Raw genomic sequence first — 8712 nt, forward strand, 5'->3', positions numbered from 1 at the left:
ATGCGCTCCTCATGGCCCATGTCTCTTACACTTATCTTCCCTATCAATCAGTGTAAGTTTATGAGTCTGGACTATGCACTGCCACTAAAATAATGTTGTACAACCTATCTTTTATTTCGTTTCCCATGTCCTTTTTTTTTTTTTTTTTGGTAATCATTCAGTGTAGTGGTGTGGAGAATCATGTCCCAATTTAGTTGTGTAAATGTATGTATTCACATACATGCATTTTAAAAAAATATCTGCAAAAACATGGGCAGCAGGATCATGCATGACTTCCATTTTATTGTTTATGCTGAATGTTTTGTTTTCCAGTTTTTCTATAATGAATCTACATCACTTTTTAAATCAGAAAATAAATGGTATTTTGTGAAGGAAAGTATCATAAAATTGTTAAGTGCTATGCAGATGTCATAATAATAGATGATATTTCTTACGTTTTTAATTTGTGCCAGACACCAAGTGCAGTGCTTTACCTGCTTCCTCACAGCAGCCCTTTAAGCCTTAAACCACCATTACATTTTACAAACACAGATGTTCCTTGACTTAAGTTGGGGTTCTCTCCTTGTAAACCCATTGTCAGTTGAAAATATCCTAAGTCAAAATGCATTTAATACACCTACCCTACCAAACATCCTAGCTTAGCCACACAATACACTGTAAGATGCTGGCTGCTTCCCCTTCATGATGGCGGGGCTGACTGGGAATTGAGCTCACCGCTATTTTTCAGCCTCACCAAAGTATTGGACCATACTAGTCTTGGAAATGATCCAGCTTGAAGTAGAGCTTCTACTGAATGCATACCACTTTTGTGCATCATAAAGTCAGAACATCGCAAGTTTGATCCATTGTAAACCAGGGACCATCTGTTATGACACAAAAGCTTACAGAGTATGTTCCTAGGTCACAGAAGTAGCAAGGGGCTGAGATTACACCCAGTCTGACCCCAAACTCTGGTGCTTAATACTTATATCAAATCGACCCTTCTTTATGACCTAGACAGACGGGACCCCTGAATTACAGGATGTTGTTTCATGATGAGACAAAGCAGATTTGGTCTCAAAAACAAAATATGCAATCTGGCACAGCAGGTTAAGCTACTGCTTGCAATGCTGCATCCCATATCTGAGCGTAGGTTGGAGCCCTAGCTGTTCTGCTTCTAATCCAATTTCCTTGTACTGTACCTGGGAAAGCACAAGAAGATGGTTCAAGTCCTTGGGTCCCTGACATCCATATGGGAGACCTGGATGGAGTTTGGGGCTCCTGGCTTCAGACTGGTCCAGTCCTGGCATTGTGGCATTTGAGAGAACCAGCAGGTGGAAGATCTTTCCCATCTTTCTCTATCACTCTGCTTTTCAGAATAAATACATAAATCTTAAAAGAAAAAAACCTGACCAACCCTTCAGCAATCTCTCAGTTTAATTTCAGACCAGCCTAAATGAAGAAAGTGGTGGAAATCCACCCATCTCCACCTTAAAGGAACCGTAATCTTTGGACAAGGTTTGGATGACTCATGTCATCCTTAAACAAATATAAAGAAACCCTCAAAAGACCAAGCATGGTGAGCCTCATGTATTATTCCAAATATGTGAGAAAAGGGTATGGGGAAGACTGAGCCATCTAACTCAGCAGGCACAAATCTCAACTCTGAACACCAAAGGCACTGAGGTTATGGAGAAGGAAGAGGGCCCAGAGAGTTCTACTCAGAACCACTTTCCTCTCATCGCTATTGCAGCATCATCATCACCAAACATACCTCTGCACAGAAAGCCATGCCGTGATCAAAGGAAGCACATCTAAGTCAATCTGTGAAACTTACTGTTCATGATTTACAACCTACAAAGGAGCATTAGCATTCCCTTTCTTCAGAATGCACCTGCCATGGTTTGATACGGCTTGTGTGTCCTCCAAAGGTTCATGTGATTGGAGGGAGGTGGTGGAACCTTTAAGAGGTAGGGCTGCATGGGAAACCCTTAGATCTTGGAGGGTGTGTCCATGCAAGGGTGCTCTCAAAGGATCGCTTGGTAGTTCTTAGGAGCGGATTCTTATAAAAGGGGCAAACGTGGCTTTCTTCCTGTCTTCTTCTTGGCTCAAGGTATGGCTGCTGACTCCAAACACACATTCCTATCACTGCTCTCTGCCATCCACTCTCTGTTGGGGGTCCTTCACCAGAACTGAACTGATGCAAGTGCCGTGCCCTTGAACCTCCAGAACTGTGAGCTAAAGAAACAGTTTTTCAAAATTATTTATTTATTTATTTACTTTGTTTGTTTGAAAGGCTGAGACAGAGACAGACATAGAGCCAGGTCTCATATGCTGCTTTACTCCCAAAATGCTAGGTGGGCCAGGCTGAAGCCAGCAGCCAAGAACCCCATCCCAGTCTCCAGTTTTGGGGACAGGAACCCAAGTACTTGAGTCATGATCTGTTGCTCCACAAGGTGCACGTGAACTGAAAGATGGAATCGGGTAGGGCCAGGCCTGGAAGCCAGGCAATCCCATGCTGTCCCAAGTGACATCTAAACCACTGTGCCAAGTTCCTAATGCTTTCTGTTAGTTTAAAAATGTTTCTAATTTTTCAATAATCATAAGTACATTCTTAATATAACAACTTTTTTAAGATTTTTTTTATTTATTTGAGAGGTAGAGTTACAGACAGAGAGAGGGAGAAACAGAGAGAAATGTCTTCCCTCCGTTGGTTCACTCCCCAGTTGGCCGCAATGGCCGGAGCTGCGCCAATCTGAAGCCAGGAGCCAGGACCTTCTTCCTGGTCTCCCGCATGCGTGCAGGGGCTCACGGACTTGGGCCATCTTCTATTGCTTTCCCAGGCCACAGCAGAGAGCTGGATTGGAAGAGGAGCAGCTGGGACTAGAACCAGCGCCCATGAGGGATGCTGGTGCCACAGACGGAGGATTAACCTACTGCACCACAGTGCTGGTCCCAACAATAATTTTAATATTACAAAAAAACTAACTCCTGATCATGCTTTTCCATCCAGGTTTGCTTCTCAGAGAAAACCAGCTATCTGTACAGTCTGCCCTTTGCATTCTTCTGGGCATGTCCAATCACAAACATTTACTATGGAGAGACACAGTTTCATCTCACAGGCATTGGATTTTTAAATATATGAGTATAAATAGCATCACGCAATACATATGGCTTGTTTTTCTTTGCTGAGACACAGATTTGGAAGATCGTCTTTCATGAATACATAGAACAGCAAATGTGTGCATCCCTGTGTTCCTAGAGTCAGACTCACAGAGGTTAAAGGTAGGATTCAAACTGCAGCTCCCTGATTCTGACACTTGGTAGCTCTGTGACACTGGGTGAGTTGCTCGCTCCAAGCTACCTTGTCCTCATCCGTAAAATAGGAATGAGGGCAGCACCATGAAGAGGAACATGTGAGCTGGGGTTTGTGAAATGCCTAGCACAGGGCATGCTCTATGCACCTGCTTGCTAAATGTTAACAACTAAACAGCTGAAGAGTGCAGCAATGGGGTGTTGGCTCTCACGTGGGTCACTCTGGCTGCTGGGCTCCCTTCAGAAGCAGCGATGATCTCCAACACCCCCTTCCTACAAGGACACAAAGATCCAGTAGAAGAGAGAGTACTGGAAATTCTGCTATGAGGAGAACTATCGTGCCTGTCTTCTTCCCTCCCTCCCAGGGCTCTGTCTGGGCCAACTCACATGCCTGAGTGCCCAGCCTCACCCTTTCCTACAACCTTGAAGTCTTGAGGATTTTCCATTGCCAGGGACAGTGAATTGGTGAAGCGTCTCCTGGGGAGATAGGGCCCACTCCGGAGTATGAGAAAGAGTGTTGCCCAGTATCCATCAGGCCTCTCTATCACCCAAGCCACCTTCCTGCACCTGTAAACAGGTGAGTTCTGATAACTCCACCATGACCATGTATGTCCATCTAGCACCTCTTCTCCATCCCCACTACCATTTCCAGACAAGGCATTTCCCCTTTGAAAGCTATAGGAACCAATGTCTGATAAATGTTCCTAGACAGCGTAGCTCATTTACTGTGCTCTTCTAAGACTTTGCATGACTCCATGTTACTTATAAGACTTAGTCTGGGTGAGTCTAATATTTTCCCCAAGGCACTCAAATAGACAAGGAGGAATTAAAGCCAGAGTGAGTGGCAAAGTTTCTGGAATTTTGTCATAAAGTTATAGAAGGAGTCTTCCAAAAATTCATAGAAATGGATATTATGAAAAAAATTTGTGTACATTTCAACATTTTTTGCACTCAAATGAACATTTTTTAAAAAGGATTTATTTGTTTTATTTGAAAGGCAGAGTCACAGAGAGGCAGAGGCAGAAAGAGAGGGAGAAAGAGGTTTCCACCTGCTGGTTCACTCCCCAAATGGCTGCAATGGCCGGAGCTGCACCCATCTGAAGCCAGGAGCCAGGAGTCAGGAGCGTCTTCCAGGTCTCCCATGTGGATGCAGGGGCCCAATCACTTGGGCCATCCTCTACTGCTTTCCCAGGCCATAGCAGAGAGCTGGATTTGAAGTGGAGCAGCCAGGACTCAAACCCATGCCCATTTGGGATGCTGGCACTGCAGGTGACAGCTTTACCTGCCACGCCACAGTGCCCCAAATGAACATTTTTTTTTTTACCTTTTATTTAGTAAATATAAATTTTCAAAGTGCAGCTTATGGATTACAGTGGCTTCCCCCCCCATAACTTCCCTCCCACTTGCACCCCTCCCATCTCCCATTCCCTCTCCCATTCCATTCACATCAAGATTCATTTTCAATCATCTTTATATACAGAAGATCGATTTAGTATATATTAAGTAAAGATTTCATCAGTTTGCACCCACACAGAACATAAAGTGTAAAATACTGTTTGAATACTAGTTATAACATTAATTCACATTGGACAACACATTAAGGACAGAGATCCTACATGAGGAGAAAGTACACAGTGACTCCTGTTGTTGACTTAACAAATTGACACTCTAGTTTATGGCATCAGTAATCAACCTAGGCTCTTGCCATGAGCTGCCAAGGCTATGGAAGCCTTTTGAGTTCACCGACTTCGATCTTATTCAGACAAGGTCATAGTCAAAGTGGAAGTTCTCTCTTCCCTTCAGAGAAAGGTACCTCCTTCTTTGATGGCCCATTCTTTCCACTGGGATCTCACTCGCGGAGATCTTTCATTTAGTGTTTTTTTTTTTTTTCCCCCAGAGTGTCTTGGCTTCCCATGCCTAAAATACTCTCATGGGCTTCTCCCAAATGAACTTATTTTAAAAATTATTTATTTTTTTATTTGAGAGAGAGAGAGAAATCTTCTATCCACTGGATTATTTCCCAAATGCCCACAACAGCTGAGGCAGTCAGGTCAAATCCAGGAGCCAAGATCCCAATCTGGGTCTACTGTAGGGATGTTAAGTATCCAAATACTGGGGCCAGCACTGTGTCCTAGTAGGCAAAGCCTCCTCCTGCATATTGGCACCAGTTCATGTCCAGCTTCTCCTCTTCTGATTCTATTCCCTCAAGTGCTTGGGCCCCTGTACCTACATGGGAAACCTGGAAGAAGCTCTTGGCTCCTGGCCTTGGTTTGGCCCAGTTTCAGCCACTGTGGTCATTTGGGGAGTGAATCAGCAGATGGAAGACCTTTCTCTCTGTCTCTCCCTGTCTCTGTAATGTTACCTCTCAATTATATATATATAAAAAGTCTTTAAAAAAAAAAAGTACTGAAATACTTGAGCTATCAACTGTTGTTTCCAAGGGTGTACATTAACAGGAAGCCAGAATCATGAGTAGAGCCGGGGTTCAAAATCAAATACTCTGATATGGGATGTGAGCATCCCAGGCAGCATCTTAACTGATCTGCCCAATACCATCTCTACTTCTTTAATTACATTTTCCAAGAATTTTTTGAAGTGCCCTTGTACCCTGAGAAGTTGCTGATTTTTGTTTTTAGATGTCCTAGAAACTTCAGTGGCAACCAGAGAGAGAGTAGCTGAGCAACAATTTTTAGGTCTCTTGTGCCCACCCTTGAGCCCTTTGTTCAGCTGTCAATGCACTACCCTGCTCAGGGCTGAGTCTGTTCCAACCATGGGGGACATTCCTAGCCATTCCACCCCCTGCAACAGGTGAGATTGGGGATGGCTGTGTTATCCCAACTTAGAATGGCTCTCCTCATGGAAGTACAGCTTTCCTTTTGGATCTGGGCCTGAGAGCCCTTTTCCTGTAAGCTAGTTTAAATCCCAATGCTTGCTGTCCTCCCCAGAGTGCTGACAGACCTGCCTGGGCTCTCACAGGCTTTCCTGAGCCACACCCTGCTTCCTGGGAGGCTGACTTGGGAGGCTGGAACCCTGCTTCTAAGCAGTCCTCACCCCCAGCAGTCACTCCTGAACCCCTGCTGAGCTAAACCAGACCCGGCTTTTCATTCCCTCAGCCTTGGTTATTTGGCCTGTGACCAGTCCCTGCATATGCTTATCCCAAATGGCTGATCTAGGGGTCCATGCCTGAGCCAGCTGGTGAGTCCTTTTAACCAGGTCTTTTCTTTTTCATCCCTACGCTTCACAACCACTTTTGTTTTTTCAATAGAAGATGGTACTCAGGGTGGAAGGGTTAGCATATCTACAATCTTATTATATAATATGGGTATGTTTCACCCCCATTTTCAAGAAAGATTTATTTCATTTATTTGAAAGGCAGAGTTAGAGACAATCTTCCATCTGCTGGTTTACCTTCTAAATGGCCACAACAGCTAGGGCTGGGCCAGGCAAAAGCCAGGAACCCAGAATTTCCTCTGGGTCTCCCAGAGAGGTCCAAGCACTTGTACCATCTTCCACTGCTTTCCCAGACACATTAGCAGGGAGCTGGATCAGAAGCAGGGCAGCTGGTCTTGAGCTGGCTCGTGTATGGAATGCAAGCATCGAAGGCAGCAGCTTAACCCGCTACACCACAATGCTGACCCCTTCACCCCATTTTATAATGAAAGAAACTGAACCCCAAACTGAGTACATACCCTCTCCAGATAACAGCAGAAGTTTGAGCCTGACTAATGGATCCCAAATTCCTTGCTCTTTCACTACTCCCAGATTCTTGAAGAAAGTGAGGGTGAAGTGACTGTTCTCCCATTTGTACTTGGGAGTCAGCTGGCTTTCAGGAAGCTTCTGGATCATGGTCTGCTCTCATCCCTTTCCCTAGCTCTTTCCAGATTTGTCTGCCTGGAGGATGGGAAAAGCTTGGCCGATATCAGTTATGTTAACAGATGAGATGTACTGCATATAATACCATAAAACATTTGGTTTATGGATCATGAGGAAGAGTTTTATCAAACTGCACACAAGCTTATTCAAAAAATAATTGTCCACACAGCCATCTGTGCTTTGGGCTGATGGCATTTGAGATAAGGCAAGGATGGCATCTTGCAAATGGTGCTACAATCTTGCCACACTGAAAACCATCATCATCTCAAGAAAAAAAATCTGCTTTAGTAGATTCATTCTCCACTAAAATAAGACTGATGTGCCAGGGGCACAAAGAAAGTTGGCCCCTGGGAGAATCACTAGTTGTGCCAGATTCAGGTGTGTTTTGTGGTAGGTGCTGGGACTTGCCAGAGGAATGGTGAGGATGGTGGCAGTGGGGTTTTGTGATGTTGGAAACTGGAGCAGAGTATCTTTATCAACAGTGAGAGGCAGCTTGGGCAGAACCCCTGCTCATGAAAGGCACCCTGGGTACAAAATATCAAGAGACAGGATCAGATTAACCCCAAAGCAGGAGTGAGCATGGAACAGAAAGTGGACTGGAGTAGCTGTCAAATTCAGAATCCACCATGAGGGCTTTGGATGCAAGGACCAGAGGAAGCTCAGGGAAAGAGAGGAGAGAGCCGAGGGTCTGCCAATGGAGACCCACTCTCCCGAGATGGTCAGAACATCAGTGGCTTAGCTGGGCATAATCTACAGAAGTGGTTCAGAAGATGGGGACAAAGCTTTCTGATATCCTACTAGACTGCAGACCCCTGGCAAGCAGGATCATATCCTATTAATACCATTGTCCTTCAGGAAGGACAGGCAGTGAGTGCAAAGGTCTACTGAACACGCAGATCTGAGAGGAAGGCCTGGGCTGAGTGGGAGGCCCTGCGGTTGACTTGCATCTAGGCTTATGTATAGTTGGGCAGCCTTGGGCAAGTCACTTTACTTCTATGAGCCCTAGTTTGTGAGCAGAAAGAAGTAGTTGGATGATAAATGTAATGCCTTTTTCAATGTTATAAAATATTCTGAATCAGTGAATAATAAAAGCTGTGTTGGCAGGTTTATTAACACTCCTGGCAGCTGACCATACCATAACAGAAAGACATCCCTATAAATGCTGGACAAAGCAAGAGGGATGAGGGCATGGCCTCCCCTTGAAGGAGTGTACAGATGCAGAGGGTAGGAGGAAAGGTTCCTAAGGAATTACAATGCAGAGTCACAAACAGTATCAGAGTGCTACCAGGCCAAAAGAGGATGTCACTCCTTGTCTTGGAATAGCTAGGAAGGTCTTCTCAATGGAAGGATGCCATTTGAGAAAGATATCCAAAAGATGAACTTTAATCCACCAGATAGAGAATGGAGGGCCAAGCAGAAAGACCATCCAGACAGAGAATGATATGTGCTGAGTGCACAAATCAGGGGACTTAGGATTTGTCAAGGGAGACCCATGATTTCACCCAGAAAACAAAGGATGTTCTTGTGGGCAGGAAAGGGAAGTGA

Source organism: Oryctolagus cuniculus, chromosome 7 (genome assembly GCF_051225735.1).
Source record: "Oryctolagus cuniculus isolate XC-2025 breed Fujian yellow rabbit chromosome 7, ASM5122573v1, whole genome shotgun sequence".
Lineage (NCBI taxonomy): Eukaryota > Metazoa > Chordata > Mammalia > Lagomorpha > Leporidae > Oryctolagus > Oryctolagus cuniculus.